This window comes from Lathyrus oleraceus, chromosome 2 (assembly GCF_024323335.1).
Source record: "Lathyrus oleraceus cultivar Zhongwan6 chromosome 2, CAAS_Psat_ZW6_1.0, whole genome shotgun sequence".
NCBI lineage: Eukaryota > Viridiplantae > Streptophyta > Magnoliopsida > Fabales > Fabaceae > Lathyrus > Lathyrus oleraceus.
In genome coordinates this window covers 223,704,227-223,722,695 of record NC_066580.1, presented here as the reverse complement: position 1 = coordinate 223,722,695, position 18,469 = coordinate 223,704,227, and the positions used below count along the sequence as shown (strand labels likewise).

Genomic DNA, 18,469 nt, shown 5'->3' with positions numbered 1-18,469 from the left:
AGAACAATGGTTGGTCGTTCATACCTTCTACAATGGACTCCATTATAACACCAAGATGAACATCGACGCTGTCGCAGGTGGCGCGCTGATGAACAAACCTTATCCAGAAGCTTGTGACCTAATTGAGGACATGGCCCAAAACCATTATCAATGGGGAACTGAACGAGCATCAATAGAGAAAAAGGAAACCCAAGGTGGAATTCATGAGGTAATCTTCCTAGACATGATGCAGGCAAAAATGGACGCTTTAGCCCTTAGGATCGAACATATGTCTACAAACACTAACACCGTAGCAGTAGTCCACATAGAGTCCGAACCCTGTGGATCTAAATGAAACGAATCGGCGGAGTGTAACCTTTTGAACGAACTAAATACCGACCAAGTGAATTACGCCCAAGGTAACCCATTTTCAAACACTTACAACCCTGGATGGAAGAATCATCCAAATTTCTCCTATAAAAACCAGAACCCTATCGAAAATCATGCACCTCAGAGACCGCAAGGTTATCAAGCCCAAAACCCAACTCAACCTATGCAAGTTGTGCCCCAGAAGTCTAACCTTGAGAAGATCATGGAAAGATTTATATTGGGCCAGACTCAGCAAAATAAAGAATTCCTAAACTAAAACATTCACGTAAACAAACTTATAACGCAATTAGGAACCAAGCTTGATCAGATAATCACTCATAACAAGATGCTTGAAACCCATATCTCACAGGTAGCACAAAACCAAGCCCCACAAACTACACCTGGAGGCCAATTTCCTGGACAACCTCAACCAAGCCCTCGAGGGCAAGCTAACGCTATCTCATTAAGAAGTGGGACCGCTTACGAAGGGCCTCAGAACCCAGCAATGAGTGAGTCCAAAACTTCTAAAGAAAATATGCCTACCAACCAAGAAGAGGAACCATAGGAACCTGAGAAACAAACCAACCAAGAAGGTGAAGCCAAGGATAAAACTTACAAACCACCACCCCCGTATAAACCACCAATCCCATATCCGCAAAGACTTAAACAAACCAAAGTCAATAACCAATACCAAAAATTTATAAAAGTAATAGAAAAGCTTCATGTAGAGATTCCTTTCACCGAAGCTATCACCCAAATTCCGTCTTACGCCAAATTTCTCAAAGACATCTTAACTAACAAGCGTAGGCTCGACGATCCAAAACCCTTGGAATGCAACTTTATTTCTGAGGATAAACTTGCTAAGAAGGAGAACGACCCTGGTAGTTTTGCTATACCTTGCATTTTAGGAAGTCATGTGATTGATAAAGCTTTCCTAGACTTAGGCGCTAGTGTAAGTTTAATGCCCTTAGCTGTATGTAAAAGGTTAAACCTAGGAGAGTTGCAACCAACTAAGATGTCCCTTCAATTAGCCGATAGGTCTGTTAAGTATCCTGTAGGCATTTTAGAAGACATCCCAGTTAGGATCGGTCAACTTTATATCCCAACAGACTTTGTGGTCATGGATATCAAAGAAGACGAAGATATCCCTATTCTTTTAGGTAGACCATTCTTATCGACAGACAGAGCTATAATAGACGTCAAAAGAGGGAAATTAACCTTCGAAGTAGGGGCCGAAAAAATCGAGTTCATTCTTTCGAAATTTCTGATGGCACCAATTCTAGGAGACGCATGTTATGCGATTAATATCATAGATGAGTGCATAAGAGAATTTTATCAGGGAGAATCTAAGATCGAACCATTTTTCAAACCCGAATGAAAAGGATAACGAGTTAGAGGAAACAGAACCTCGCAATAAAGAATGTTTGGATCTTGCTCGAGACCCTTCACCTAATTCTCAAAAACCATCCCAAGCACTTAAGGAACTACCCAAGAACCTACGATATGAGTTCTTGGATGAAGATATGAACTGCCCAGTAATAGTTAGTGCCACCTTAAACAAAGAAGAGACGAATCGACTCTTGAACGTTTTAAGAAGATACCCCTCTGCCCTAGGGTACAACATCTCTGATCTAAAAGGTATAAGCCCATCCGTGTGTATGCATAGGATCTCACTAGAGGAGGATTCAAAACCTTCCAGAGAACATCAGAGAAGGATCAACCCTATGATGAGCGAGGTAATGAAGAAGGAAGTCCTTAAACTACTGGAAGCTGGTATAATCTATCAGATTTCTGATAGTAAGTGGGTAAGTCCTGTACATGTAGTACCCAAGAAGGGAGGCATCACAATCGTGTAGAACGAAAAGGTAGAGCATGTCGCTAAATGCATAGAAGGCGGATGACGTATGTGCATAGATTATAGGAAGCTCAATAAGGCAACTAGGAAAGACCATTTCCCCCTTCCATTCATATATCAAATGCTTGAGAGTCTTGCCAAACTCTCTCACTTTTGTTATCTGGATGGATATTCTGGATTTTTCCAAATACCCATACACCCCGAGGATCAAGAGAAAACAACCTTTACTTGTCCTTACAGAACGTTTGCTTACAGACGAATGTCGTTTGGACTCTGTAATGCGCTAGCTACTTTCCAATGTTGTATGATGTCAATCTTCGTAGATTATATCAACAGAATCATGGAAATATTTATGGACGACTTCTCGGTGTGTGGATTAGACTTTGAAGACTGACTTATTAACCTTGAGAAAATCCTTGGGAGATGCGTAGAAGTTAACCTTGTGTTAAACTGGGAGAAGTGTCACTTTATGGTTAAAGAAGACATAGTGTTAGGATATATAATATCTGAAAGAGGCATTGAGGTCGATAAAGCAAAAATAGAAGTTATAGAAAACCTTAACCCTCCTAAGACAGTTAGAGAAGTCCGTAGTTTCCTTGGAAACGCCGGTTTCTACCGACGCTTCATAAAAGACTTCTCTAAAATAACAAAAACCCTGACTGGCCTTCTGATGAAAGACATCGAATTCATTTTCGATGAAAAATGCATTGAAGCCTTCAACCGCTTAAAACAAGCATTAATTTCATCACCCATTCTACAAACCCCGGATTGGACTAAACCCTTCGAAATAATGTGTGATGCTAGTGATTTCGCTATATGAGTTGTTTTAGGGAAAAGAAAAGATAAGAAACTACACGTAATATATTATGCTAGTAGAACCCTAGATGCCGCTCAATTAAATTATACAACAACAGAGAAGGAACTCCTAGCTGTAGTTTTCGCAATCGATAAATTTAGGTCTTATCTTATAGGATCTAAGATTATAGTCTATACAGACCATGCAACTATTCGTTACCTTCTGAGCAAAAAGGATGCAAAACATAGATTACTCAGGTGGATCCTTTTGCTACAAGAATTTGACTTAGACATTAGAGACAAAAAAGGAACAAAAAACGTAGTTGCTGACCATCTTTCCATATTAGAGCATTTAAAGCCAGATCATTTTACTATAAATGATGACTTCACCTATGATAGACTAGTAGCTAAGATAGATATCGCTCCCCTTGAACCTGATAGAGACAACCTTGGGACGATTTCAGAAATTAGCAGAGTACCATGGTACGCTGATTTTATGAACTATCTAGCCGCTGATATCATACCACCTGACCTCAACTATCAACAGAAGAAGAAGTTCTTTAAAGATGTAAGACACTTCTATTGGGACGAACCACTCCTTTTCAAAAGAGGAACTGATAACATATTTCGATGTCGCGTCCCGGAAAAAGTAGTCGAAAACATCATAGAGCATTGTCATTCTTCACCCTATGGTGGACATTCAAGCACATCCAAGACATACGCTAAGATCCTTCAAGCTGGTCTTTATTGGCCGATGTTATGGCATGATGTCCATGCTTATATTGTCCGATGTGACCGGTGCCAGCACGCTGGGAACATCTCAAGATGTGACGAAATGCCTCTGAAGAACATCCAAGAAGTAGAACTATTTGACGTTTGGGGTATTGATTTCATGGGACCTTTTCCATCTTCATTGGGAAACAAGTACATTTTGGTGGCCGTTGACTATGTGTCCAAGTGGATAGAAGTTATAGCCGCACCCACCAACGATACAAGAGTAGTCATCAAGATGTTCAAGAATCATATCTTTCCCAGATTTGGAGTGCCACGACTTGTCATAAGTGATGGTGGATCACATTTTATATCCAAGATATTTAATAAACTCCTAAGGAAATATGGAGTGAGACACAAAGTAGCAACACCATATCACCCCCAGACTAATGGTCAATTGGAAGTATCCAACAGAGAGATTAAGTAGATCTTGGAGAAAACTATATCAATATCTAGAAAAGATTGGTTTGAAAAGCTAACAGAAGCACTGTGGGCCTACAGAATTGCTTACAAAACCCCTATTGGAACTACACCGTACCAGTTGGTCTACGGGAAGTCATGCCACTTACCTTTTGAACTCAAGCACAAGGCATATTTGGCCATCAAGACCCTGAATTTGGATTACCTAGCGTCTGGCAAGAAGCGAATCCTTGATATTCACAAATTGGAGGAACTCCGCCAGAACGCTTACGAGAATGTCGTTATATACAAAGAGAGAACGAAAGCTTGGCACGACAACAGGATCGTGAAAAAGGAATTTAATATAGGAGACTTTGTTCTCCTCTTCAATTCGAGATTACGTCTTTTTCCAGGAAAGCTGCGTTCGAGATGGACAGACCCCTTTGAGGTGTCCAAAATCCTGAAATCTGGAGCAGTTGAAATCCGACACAACTCCTGTAATCCATTTGTGGTGAATGGACAAAGACCGAAGCAATACCAAGGAGGTGACATACCCACATAATGTCATGACCACACTCTGACCGACCCTCCAGTTCCTACCTCTAACATATAAAGTTCGAATCGTCAAGCTAACGACGTTAAACAAGCGATGCATGGGAGGCAACCCATGACTTCTTTTCCTTTACTTTTACTATTTTCAATTTATATTTTTATTTGTTATATATATATATATATATATATATATATATATATATATATATATATATATATATATATATATATATATATGTATATGTGTATGTATGTATATATGTATGTATGTATATCTATGTGGAGACTAACAGTTATAAAATTTGTGATTTCACGTGTCCTCTGTTTCTAATCTAACTTTTCAGGAATGGAGAATATCGACACCATTCCAGTAATCTTTCGTGACACAGTTCAAGGGCAGCGCTACGCCATGCTTTCAGAGCGCCCAGTGCTAACCACCAGATTCACTTCGATCTAATTCAATAACTACCTGGGAAGACCTTAGGAGAGTACTCATTGCTAGATATTTCCCCCCTAGTAAGACTGTTGTTCTTCGAAACCAAATAACTAGATTTGCTCAAAACCAAGGAGAATCGCTTTTCGAAGCTTGGGAGAGATATAAAGAGCTATTAAGAGTCTGCCCACACCATGGCCTAGAACAATGGTTGGTCGTTCATACCTTCTACAATGGACTCCATTATAACACCAAGATGAGCATCGACGTTGCCACAGGTGGCGCGCTGATGAACAAACCTTATCCAGAAGCTTGTGACCTAATTGAGGACATGGCCCAAAACAATTATCAATGGGGAACTGAACGAGCATCAATAGAGAAAAAGGAGACCCATGGTGGAATACATGAGGTAAGCCCTCTAGACATGATGCAGGCAAAAATGGACGCTTTAGCCCTTAGGATCGAACATATGTCTACAAACACTAACACCGTAGCAGTAGTCCACATAGAGTCCGAACTCTGTGGATCTAAATGAAACGAATCGGCGGAGTGTAACCTTTTGAACGAACTAAATACCGACCATGTGAATTACCCCCAAGGTAACCCATTTTCAAACACTTACAACCCTGGATGGAAGAATCATCCAAATTTCTCCTATAAAAACCAGAACCCTATCCAAAATCATGCACCTCAGAGACCGCAAGGTTATCAAGCCCAAAAATTCAAATCAACCTATGCAAGTTGTGCCCCAGAAGTATAACCTTGAGAAGATCATGGAAAGATTTATATCGGGCCAGACTCAGCAAAATAAAGAATTCCTAAACCAAAACATTCACGTAGACAAACTTATAACGCAATTAGGAACCAAGGTTGATCAGATAATCACTCATAACAAGATGCTTGAAACCCATATCTCACAGGTAGCACAAAACCAAGCCCCACAAACTACACCTGGAGGCCAATTTCCTGGACAACCTCAACCAAGCCCTCGAGGGCAAGCTAACGCTATCTCATTAAGAAGTGGGACCGCTTACGAAGGGCCTCAGAACCCAGCAATGAGTGAGTCCAAAACTTCTAAAGAAAATATGCCTACCAACCAAGAAGAGGAACCATAGGAACCTGAGAAACAAACCAACCAAGAAGGTGAAGCCAAGGATAAAACTTACAAACCACCACCCCCGTATAAACCACCAATCCTATATCCGCAAAGACTTAAAAAAACCAAAGTCAATAACCAATACCAAAAATTTATAAAAGTAATAGAAAAGCTTCATGTAGAGATTCCTTTCACCGAAGCTATCACCCAAATTCCGTCTTACGCCAAATTTCTCAAAGACATCTCAACTAACAAGCGTAGGCTCGACGATCCAAAACCCTTGGAATGCAACTTTATTTCTGAGGATAAACTTGCTAAGAAGGAGAAAGACCCTGGTCGTTTTGCTATACCTTGCATTTTAGGAAGTCATGTGATCGACAAAGCTTTCCTAGACTTAGGCGCTAGTGTAAGTATAATGCCCTTAGCTGTATGTAAAAGGTTAAACCTAGGAGAGTTGCAACCAACTAAGATGTCCTTTCAATTAGCCGATAGGTCTGTTAAGTATCCTGTAGGCATTTTAGAAGACATCCCAATTAGGGTCGGTCAACTTTATATCCCAACAGATTGTGGTCATGGATATCAAAGAAGACGAAGATATCCCTATTCTTTTAGGTAGACCATTCTTATCGACAGTCGGAGCTATAATAGACGTCAAAAGAGGGAAATTAACCTTCGAAGTAGGGGACGAAAAGATCGAGTTCATTCTTTCGAAATTCCTGATGGCACCAATTCTAGGAGACGCATGTTATGCGATTGATATCATAGATGAGTGCATAAGAGAATTTGATCAGGGAGAACCTAAGATCGAACCATTTTCAAACCCGAATGAAAAGGATGACGAGTTAGAGGAAACAAAACCTCGCACTAACGAATGTTTGGATCTTACTCCAGACCCTTCACCTAATTCTCAAAAACCATCCCAAGAACTTAAGGAACTACCCAAGAACCTACGATATGAGTTCTTGGATGAAGATATGAACTGCCCAGTAATAGTTAGTGCCACCTTAAACAAAGAAGAGACGAATCGACTCTTGAACGTTTTAAGAAGATACCCCTCTGCCCTAGGGTACAATATCTCTGATCTAAAATGTATAAGCCCATCCGTGTGTATGTATAGGATCTCACTAGAGGAGGATTCAAAACCTTCCAAAGAACACCAGAGAAGGATCAACCCTGTGATGAGCGAGGTAGTGAAGAAGGAAGTCCTTAAACTACTGGAAGTTGGTATAATCTATCAGATTTCTGATAGTAAGTGGGTAAGTCCTGTACATGTGGTACCCAAGAAGGGAGGCATCACAGTCGTGTAGAACGAAAAGGTAGAGCATGTCGCTAAATGCATAGAAGGCGGATGGCGTATGTGCATAGATTATAGGAAGCTCAATAAGGCAACTAGGAAAGACCATTTCCCCCTTCCATTCATATATCAAATTCTTGAGAGTCTTGCCAAACTCTCTCACTTTTGTTATCTGGATGGATATTCTGGATTTTTCCAAATACCCATACACCCCGAGGATCAAGAGAAAACAACCTTTACTTGTCCTTACAGAACGTTTGCTTACTGACGAATGTCGTTTGGTCTCTGTAATGCGCCAGCTACTTTCCAATGTTGTATGATGTCAATCTTCGTAGATTATCTCAACATGATCATGGAAGTATTTATGGACAACTTCTCGGTGTGTGGATTAGACTTTGAAGACTGCCTTATTAACCAGGAGAAAATCCTAGAGAGATGCGTAGAAGTTAACCTTGTGTTAAACTGGGAGAAGTGTCACTTTATGGTTAAAGAAGGCATAGTGTTAGGACATATAATATCTGAAAGAGGCATTGCGGTCGATAAAACAAAAATAGAAGTTATAGAAAACCTTAACCCTCCTAAGACAGTTAGAGAAGTCCGTAGTTTCCTTGGACACGCCGGTTTCTACCGACGCTTCATAAAAGACTTCTCTAAAATAACAAAACCCCTGACTGGCCTTCTGATGAAAGACATCGAATTCATTTTCGATGAAAAATGCATTGAAGCCTTCAACCGCTTAAAACAAGCATTAATTTCAGCACCCATTCTACAAACCCCGGATTGGACTAAACCCTTCGAAATAATGTGTGATGCTAGTGATTTCGCTATATGAGCTGTTTTAGGGCAAAGAAAAGATTAGAAACTACACGTAATATATTACGCTAGTAGAACCCTAGATGCCACTCAATTAAATTATACAACAACAGAGAAGGAACTCCTAGCTGTAGTTTTCGCAATCGATAAATTTAGGTTTTGTCTTGTAGGATCTAAGATTATAGTCTATACAGACCATGCAACTATTCATTACCTTCTGAGCAAAAAGGATGCAAAACCTAGATTACTCAGGTGGATCCTTTTGCTACAAGAATTCGACTTAGACATTAGAGACAAAAAAGGAACAAAAAACGTAGTTGCTGACCATCTTTTCATATTAGAGCATTTAAAGCCAGATCATTTTCCTATAAATGATGACTTCACCTATGATAGACTAGTAGCTAAGATAGATATCTCTCCCCTTGAACCTGATAGAGACAACCTTGGGACGATTTCAGAAATTAGCAGAGTACCATGGTACGCTGATTTTGTGAACTATCTAGTCGGCAGATCATTTGTCATGGGCAGTTGTATCAGAGTCGGATGAAGAGAGCCTTTGATCAGAAAGTGCATCCTCGATGCTTCCAGGTCGGAGATTTGATGTTGAAAAGGATCCTTCCTCCTCAGACAGATCACAAGGGCAAGTGGACTCCTAACTATGATGGACCGTATATTGTCACCAAGGTTTTTGATGGTGGGGCCTTAATGCTTGCAACTATGGATGGGGAAAACTTTACTTCCCTTGTGAACTCAGACGCAGTTAAAAAATACTTCGCATAAAATAGACCCGCTGGACAGTAAAAAGAATAGTCCAGGCAAAAATGGGCATCCCGACGAACCAAGAAAATGAAAAGGTTCGGGCAAAAATTAGGGATTAAAAATGAAAAGATCGTACACCCGGTAAGTTGAAAACCTGAAAAGGCAACTTAGGCAAAAATGGGTATCCCAGTGGATTGAAAACCCGAAAAGGGCGATCCAGGCAAAAGTTAGGGATTAAATGAATGACTGCGTTCTGAGTAGTTCTGAATCTCATCTCGTGTCAATGACTGGAAAGTTTTGAAGGATAGGAAACAGTCCAATCACTCTTTTTAGAAAGCTGATCATCTGGAGGATCTTGAAGACGAGCAAGTCATAGCAGAATTGGAGCCCAATAGAAATCCATTTCACATTGCCATTAGATTAATTTCTGTTTTTATCTTTTGTGCGATTACATCTTTCCAGGGATTGCTTCCTGATGTAAATGCCTATCCAGAGGCCATTCAATCAATAAAATCATGTTATTCAGTATATCTCTGTTTTCATTTTCATTTTACTGTTTTGTTTGCAAAAATGACGTCCGAATTTTTGATAAACATTGCATCATGAAACATAAGAGCTTTACAGGTACATGCTTAATAAACATTTAAAATTGCTGTAAATGTTAAGTGCTTTAGATCGTCTATTCAGAACAGGTACCCTCGGGGCATTTCCTTAAGGTTCCCAGCCGATGATCACAAATGTTTTCCCCCAACAGTCGAAGTTGGTATCTTATCCCTGCAGAGCTGATCAGAGCATTGGATTCTTTGATCCCCAGCAGGCTCTCACTGTTGTACCTCCCCGAAGCGGTTGTTTCAGAATATACACTCCCCTGTAGAGTTGACAGTGCCAAACTATATATCCCCAGCGGAGTTGACAGTGCCAGACTGTATCTTCCCAGCAGAAGCGGCTGCTCCTCAGGGTTCGATGCCAGATCGATGATCTCGACGCCAGATCCATGGTCTCTTTCCTTAAAGCAGAATCTCGGTACCGTATCGGTGTTTGCTTCCCCTGCTAAGTCGTCTCTCTAGTAGATTATGGTTGCCAAAACCACTATCGCTTTCCCCAACAGCAGGTTTTCAGTGTCGTTCTCTCCCCAGTCAGAGTCTCGGTATTTCATCATTGCTAGAACACCGTGTGACGGGTCATTTCCCCACAGAGTTCTTTGCGATGTGCATCTCCAACAGCCTTGTCAGGGTCCAGAAGATGGTGATCATTTCCCCAGCAGATTCCCTTGCCTCGGCCTGGCATTCTACCCAGCATTTCGCATCCCTGCATGTAGAATCATATTACATTGCATCCTCCCAAATCGCGTAGCATTTCCATTTTCATGGAGCATTACGCCATTGAAAAATTCAAACATACACATGTAAGCATAAAACATTCTCGGTATCCCAAGTGATAAGCCAGAAGTTGTTTCCAGTACTCAGACTGAAGATTGTCTTACCTTTATTATCCCCAGCAAGTGTCATTGGCCCATGCGCCGCCTCTATTATCTTTCCCTATTTCTGCCGATGCTGACAGGCTTGAAGTTTTTCCGGTATTCAGACCGAAGTGGCATTCAGGCCAGTTTTTCGATGTTCAGATCGAAGAAGTTTCCGACGTTCAGGTCGATGCAACTTGCGGCATTCAGGCCAGTTTTCCGATGTTCAGACCGAAGTGGCATTCAGGCCAGTTTCTGGTATTCAGATCGAAGTGGCGTTCAGGCCAGTTTTCCGATGTTCAGATCGAAAAAGTTTCCGACATTCAGGTCGACGCAACTTGTGGCATTCAGGCCAGCCTCTCGGTGTTCAGACCGATATTAATAATCTCATATCTTTCGATGTTCAGATCGAAGTCATTTCCAGTATTCAGACTGATGAGCGGCATTCAGGCCATGGTTATTTCTGTGTTACCATTTATTTTGGTATCCAGGTTAACATTCTTTTTCGGTATTCAGACTGACTCTCACCGTACCAGACGAATTCTTCTTTCAAGACCACCTCTTTGCCGATTCTGACAGGCATTGTTACTTCACTTCACTTTAGTGCAAATTTTCGGGCTTTTATTGTATTCAATCCCTTGATACCTCGAAAGTGCGAAAGCCGCTGCTATCTTCTTTTCGGGTCTCCAGTTGATTGAATAGGGGCAGTTGTAATACCTCAAAATTTGCCCCCCTCATTCATTTAACATTTCATATTGCATTTCATCATGTCAATCGAAATTAGATCCAAGAAGCTTGAATATCATCCAAGACACTTTGTGGGTCCTATCTGGGTGATCAGTCAACACAAGGGAATGGCTTGAGATACTTCCAACATGTTCAAATGGGGTCTATTCATCAATCAAAATGTTAATCTTGAAAGAGCAAAAGTTTGTTCATGAGCTGTCATGCTCGCTAGTCGAGCAGAATGGGTCGCCTAGCGAGTCCCAAGAAAAGCCACCAGAATCACCTACGCTCAGAGGAATTTCTTGAACTGTCATGCTAGCTAGGCAAAGCCCACGCGTTTTGAAAAAAAAAACACAAAAAACAAAAAGAAAAAAAAGAAAGAAAAAAAAAGAAAAAAAAAAGAACCGAAAAAAAAAAATATAACAGAAAAATCTTGGACTTGGACCTCTCTCTTTTGAGCCCACAAAGTCACAAAAATCAGGTTATAAATTCTAGACTTCCATCTCCCAAAAAACCCTAGGAGAAAGATAGTGAGAGAAGAGCTAACAGAGCTCAGAGAAACCTCCAGAGACTGAAAGGAACTCATCTGCAAAGAGCCAATTTCATTCGATCTCTCCAATCAGGTTTGCCCTATTTCCATTACTCTATGCTTTTAATTTGAATGCTCTGAATGTATGAGGTATTATGGGTGAATTTGGAAGAGTGGGTATCGTTAGGTTTTACATGTGGGCACATGTTTTAGTATGTATGTCATGTCTTGATGTGTGGATCCTTGCCCCCTGACTTTGAATTTTGATAGCCTTTTGATGCATGTGTTTGACAAGAGGTTTAGGCCTCCTACACTTGGTTGCTTTTTGTGATCTCTTTTTGTGAATTTTAATGGCATGATTCATGTGGTTACATTTTGATTTGGGGCAACTCTTGATTGCACCCCATCTTGTCACTCTAACCTGTTTGTTGAGTTCTTTTGTGAGGGCTCACATACTCTTGCAGGGATAGCTTGCTTGGTGTTCCACTTTATTTGTGGGATACCATTTGGAGATTTATTCCGATTACCTGTATTGACTTGCTTTCTTTGATGGTGCCAGCTCGAGAGATCTCTGGGTTTCTTGCTTCTTTGGTTGTTATTACTTCGGATTTTTATCCGTGTGGTAGATCTCTTGATCCTTTATCTTTCCCGCATTTTACCACTTCCTTAGCTGGAAGACCTCAATAGGAGGCAATGTTTTCTTTTGTTTGTTTACTTTTGTGCCCAAAGACCTCCAAGAAGAGGCATCAGTGCTAAAGACCTCCCTGAAGAGGCAATTGACGGATAAGAGGGATTAGTAATCAATCCCCCGTTATTCAGTGTGTCGTTCTTTATGCTCGCACTACGTGTCGAAGCTTCAGAACAAAAGCCAAAGATCTTTTGTCCGGTCAGTCAGTGGAGAGGGTTCCACCTTTCTGAATCCCCACTTTTTGTCATGAGCTCACCCTGTCCAGGGTTAAGAGCTATGAGATCTTATCCTCATTACCCTTTTGATCTGCTCACCCTGACGTTCAATGTCAGTGGTTAAGAGCCCATTTGATTACCTATTCCATGGCTTGTTTGTCGAGGTTGATATGACCCCTCTTGACTAAAGCCCTACCCATGTAGGTTTGAGCCCCCTTGTTGGCATTTTACTTTATGCATGTTTATTTTGTATGGTGTGATCGTCTCCCCATAGGATTGCTAGGCTTCGTATAGTCTCTCGTTTGCATGTCAATTAAGGTAGCACTGTTCCTTCATCTAGGACTTCCTTTTTTGCATGAGCATTCCTAAAAGCCAAACAAACTCATTGATTTTTCTTCTCCTAAGAACACGTTAACTCCTTCTACTACAGGCGAGTAAGTCTCCAAAGGTCGAGCATCTGGTAGATTGCGTAGTAACGTCGTTCATCTAAAAAACACAACCCTTAACCTGTAGTTAGCCGAACTACGGTTTGCTCTGATTCTCATTCCAGATGAGATACGTAGGCATAAGATGCGATGTCTTAGCGAGCACACTCCTCTTTAGCCCATAGGCAGCCGAGCTACGAAGACTCTGATTCTCATATCCAGATGAGATACGTATGTAGTGGATGCGATATCCGTGCGAGTCATTTTCTTTTGACCCCTCTTTTAGCAAATAGTACATTAGATAAACCCACACCCTTTAGACAAGAACAACAAAAGTGGATCCCGTAGAGTACTACGGATGCGTAGGGGTGCTAATACCTTCCCTTCGCATAATCGACTCCCGAACCCAAGATTTGGTTCCGAGACCTTGTCTTTTCCTTTCCTTTTTTTCCAGGTTTACTTCGAGCGTTCCCTTTCCCTCCTTTGGGATAAATAACGCACGGTGGCGACTCTTCTGTCATTTCTTTCTCGCCGGTTGTTTTTTCGCATTCCCTTTTTTCAGGTTGCGATAGTTTCGGCGACTTGCTTGGTTTTCAGACTGCCTATGATTCTTCGTCCGAGCTCTCCATGAGCTACTTTTTGAGCCGAGACGTCGAGAAGTTTTGGAGCGATATCACGTGTGGAGGTAGTCCTGACCCTTCCACCCAAATCTCCAGCAAGATTCACAACCCTGCTTTCCGATACTTCCAGATGATCATTGCCCGCACCTTCCCGAGGAAGAGTGACCCTGATACCCATGTGAGTGCTGAAGAGATCATCTTCATGTACTGTACCAATCAGTCATGCCCGGTAGACTGTGGAGCTTTCCTGATTGAGAGCCTATATCTTAATGCTCGCTCTGCTGCGAGCCCTATACATGTTGGAGGCATGGTGACTCATATAGCCTCACCTCTAGCTCTTTCTCTCTCTCTCTCTCTCTCTCTCTCTCTCTCTCTCTCTCTCTCTCTCTCTCTCTTCCAGGTTACTCCTACCCTATCTCATATCGAAACATTGAGGACAATGTTCGGTTTAAGTGTGGGAGGAGATTTTATCGCTTTTCATCTTTCCTTTATTTTTATTGCTTTCCTTTACTTTTATCGCTTTTTACCGTTTTCTTTTATTTTTAGTATGTTTTGTTTATTTTAGTTTCTTGTTTTTCCCTTTCAATAAAATAACATGTGTCTGACGAGTCATCTGTGTAAGTGTATCCTTATTTCCCCCATTTCTTTAACCTTACCAAAAAAATTTAGCCAAGAAAACAGTACATCTTGAACATTCAGGCTATAAGACAAGTTTATGACAGGATGTAAAAGACTTGGGAAAACTTTTTCTAAAAATCGATATTGTCTTAACACCTTATGCTTCATGATTATAAGAGTCGATCCTGATACCCCATATGATGTAGCCCTAGTTTTTGTTCCTAATAAGTCCTTAAATAGTTTATTCTAGCAGTCAGCTCCGGCTTAAGCATGCTCTACGTAGGGGACCGATGAAAATAAGTGAATGATCATAAAAATTCCTACTTTATTCTCAAATCGCATGAAAATCCGGGCTAGGTGACTCTCACACGGACATTTAACCCAGCAAAATAAAAAAGTAAATAATAATAGCCTATTTGTTTGTTGGTTCAGAGGTATCTGGTGCTGAACTTGGTAGGGTGGATTACGATCCAATCCCCCACAACTGCAAATAGGGTTAAATAAAGGGGTTACACCAACTTATGTACCGGAGCCCCATGCTTAGAAAAATAAAATAATAAGCCTATTTGCTTGTTGGTTCAGAGGTATCTGGTGCTGACCTTGGTAGGGTGGATTACGATCCAATCCCCCACAACTGCAAATTAGGTTGAATAAAAGGGTTACACCAACTTATGTACCAGAGCCCCATGCTTAAGATCATAATCACTAACCGGTCACTTTACTATGAGTACGTACGGATAACGGGCTTAATGTGATTGCACCTGAATGAAAAGGACTTTAAGAAAACAAAAAGAAGGCTTAGGTATGATGGGGTAATGTGGATTGATTTGCATAAGAACGAAACCTACGACCGCAATTGCGGGAAGTGTCACTACAATACCCTTAGTTCGATTCGTTAGTACCTGTCGATACATTCCTTAAATGAACTCGTAAGTCTTTTTGCCTCGAATTAACTCTAGTTGATACTGATTTTCTTGCATAAACTATAAAGAGTTTTGCTTGAGGACAAGCGAAGGTTTAAGTGTGGGAGAATTTGATCACACTGAATTACACCGTGATTTTGACTCGGATTTCACATGTTTATTAGAACTTTATTATCATTTTGTTTGTATTATGCTCTCTTTTCTATTGTTTACAGATATTTAGCACTTTCAGACTCTTTTGGAAGAAACGAAGCAAAAAGACCTAAAATTAGGGTTTTTCGGCGAAATTACACACATGGCATTGCACATGGCGGCCGCTATAGGGGAAGCCATGAGTCATCAGCCCTCAACTAGGAGGTAATCGCCACGTTCCTATGATCCACCCAATTTACACACATGGCGGGCGCCATGAAGGGATGGCGGGCACCACCTTTGGAAGTCATGTTCCTACTAAGGGGAAGTTGGAGGGCACCATGGTCTTTACAAGTTGCTGAAAACCTCTATAAATGGATCATTCCATTTTGTTTTCTAATCATCCAACTTAGTTTTACAACACTAATCATATATTTATCATTTGTAATAGCGATAATCCGTCACATCGGGGTGTTATCGCACCTTTGTGAGATTGAGTTGGGTCACTTCGAGTTGCTGTCGTCTTTAGCTTCATGAGTTGAAGGTTTATTTTTGTACCAGAATCAAAGCCTCCTTTTGGAGCAGGTTCTTATTTATCACTTTATTTATTTATTTCCCGCATCGCTTTTATTTAATTTATTTCCCACATCGCTTTTATTTTATTTATTTCCCGCATCGCTTTTATTTTATTTATTTTTCGCACTCGCTTTACTTTATTTATTTTCCGCACTCGCTTTACTTTATTTATTTGTCGCACTCGCTTTACTTTATTTACTTTACGCACTTTACTCGCTCTCTACGGCTCACATTCTAAAACAAACTTTTCATCATGATTAACACCGTTGTGTTCGTTTGTGTTACCATGTCTGGCTAAATCTTTTAAAGGTTAGAATGTAAGGATCGCGGTTAAAGTAATGTTTCATATATTGAAATCTGTAGAAATACTTAAAAGGTTGTTTTGATTTTTAACTTGAGTTTTCTAAAACAGACTTGGTTAGTTTTAACTATTCGAGGAGTGCGAAAGAACCCTAGCTTAATAACTAGGAATTTTTATCACTTTAAGGAAAAACTATTTTTGAAACTGTTTTCGGACGCGTTGATAGATTTAAAATCAGGAAACTCCCTGGGTAAACTTTCCAAATTAAAATCACTTTTCAACTAAGTTTACGAGTCTCATTTCTTAAAAGTAGGTTTACTACTTTAGTGTTCTGCGCACCTTTTATAAGTGAGAGTTCCTGAATACGCGAAAGCGACAGTTCCTGTTAAATGGATTCTTTTCAAGAGTAGAAAATATTGCCTCATAAGTAGTTCTATTTAGACAATCGAAACATCACTTTATTTATCGTTATTTTGCAAACCCAATATCTCTTTTATACCGTCTTAGATAAACACCGTAACGATAGTAATCGATAGATTGACGATTGATCTTTGTGGGATTGATATTCTTTTATATTACTTTGACGTTATTCGTGCACTTGCGAATCAACACGATTAAATACCTCGATCATCGGTTACATGCCAAAACTTGATAGTGGTGGCAAGAAAAGAAAAAAGGAGAAAAAATGAATAAGAGAAAACAGAAGATGAAAAAGAAAAGAATGAGGATAACAGAAAGCTAAGAGAAAGAAAAAAATCAATCATACTGCATTAGTATACTACATACATCATAAATACCTAACCGCTCATAAATACCCATCTACCAAACTTTCCAATCCCTAACACATGCCCTGCATAAACACCAGCTTGTTCATGCCATACCCCTAGTGATGAGATTCTTGGCGACCTATCTTCACATTACATTCCATTTATTCTTGGTGGGAAAATTTTCCGATATTCTAGTATTTAATCCCCTCCTACCTTGATTGTCCGGAAGTCGTTGCTACCCGTACATTCAGGTCCGAGAAGATTAAATAGGGGCAGCTGTCATACCCAAAAATTCACCCTACCCTTCACAATATTCATATAGGTCACTAAAACTAATAATTTGCATATCATCATAAGCATTCACTTCATCTGCATAAGCATGGTTCAACACAAGATGACAAGTGACTTGAATTCATGGCTTTTTGCTCACACCTAGTGGAAATTAGGGTTTCTCAGCAACTTGAGGTGGATCAATCAATCAAACCCTAACTTCTTGGTTTATGACATTGGTATACCCTTTCACTTGCATGGTAAGTCATCTATCTTGAGGCATTTGATCAAGCATGATCATGACTTAATCTTTGAGGTTTGGCACATGTCTTGTTAAACAGGTGTCATTTGGTTTCATACCTTACTTCACTCTTGGATCCACGTTCATTCAAAATCATCCATTTGATTCTTGATTCCATGTTTCTTAATGCATGATTCATTAGTACATCTATACTCCCATTCATTTCATTTGGCCATGGTCCATTTTCATTCAATGTCATTCATTCATTGTGATACATGATGTGATAGTTCATGTCATCATTTGGTTCATCCATAAGTTGTCATAGGGTTTGCATTACACTTGGTTCCATCCATATAAAAACATGGCACGTTTCATAAGCATAAGGAGTTTTCTCCAAATCTAAGCCATTTGGTTGGGTTTGCTCGATTTACAAGTTTTGTCATCACCTGGATTCATTTGTTCACTGCATGTTGTTTGTAAATTCATCAGTTTGTCATCCATTGCATGATATATTGTTCATGATAGGTGTTCAAATTTGAATATAATTTTATTTGAATTTTCATGTGAAACCATACTTAATCATTGCATTTAGCATAAATGTCCATAATCATTTCACCATTGTTTCAAATTGATTTTGGATTCAAATTGATTGTGGAAATTCAAGTTGATTTTGGATTCAAATTTATTTTGGATTCAAATTGATTATGGAAATTCAAGTTGATTTTAGGTCCATCCATCATTCACCATCCTTTCTTCATAAAAAAAAATTCAGCATTAGTTTATAAATTCATAAGCCCAATTCCAATGGCCATATCTTAATCCAAGTCCACATCAAACCAAATAAGAAAGAAAAAAAAAGAGTGC

The 18,469-nt window shown here is 40.0% G+C and overlaps 1 non-coding gene across 1 annotated transcript; it reads right to left on the bottom strand.

Moving 5' to 3' along the window:
* Positions 1–5,247: 5,247 nt before the first annotated feature.
* LOC127125170 (small nucleolar RNA R71) lies at positions 5,248–5,354 on the bottom strand. Its single transcript, XR_007804627.1, has one exon. It is a non-coding gene; the product is annotated as a small nucleolar RNA R71 (small nucleolar RNA).
* Between the last annotated feature and the right edge of the window lie 13,115 nt (positions 5,355–18,469).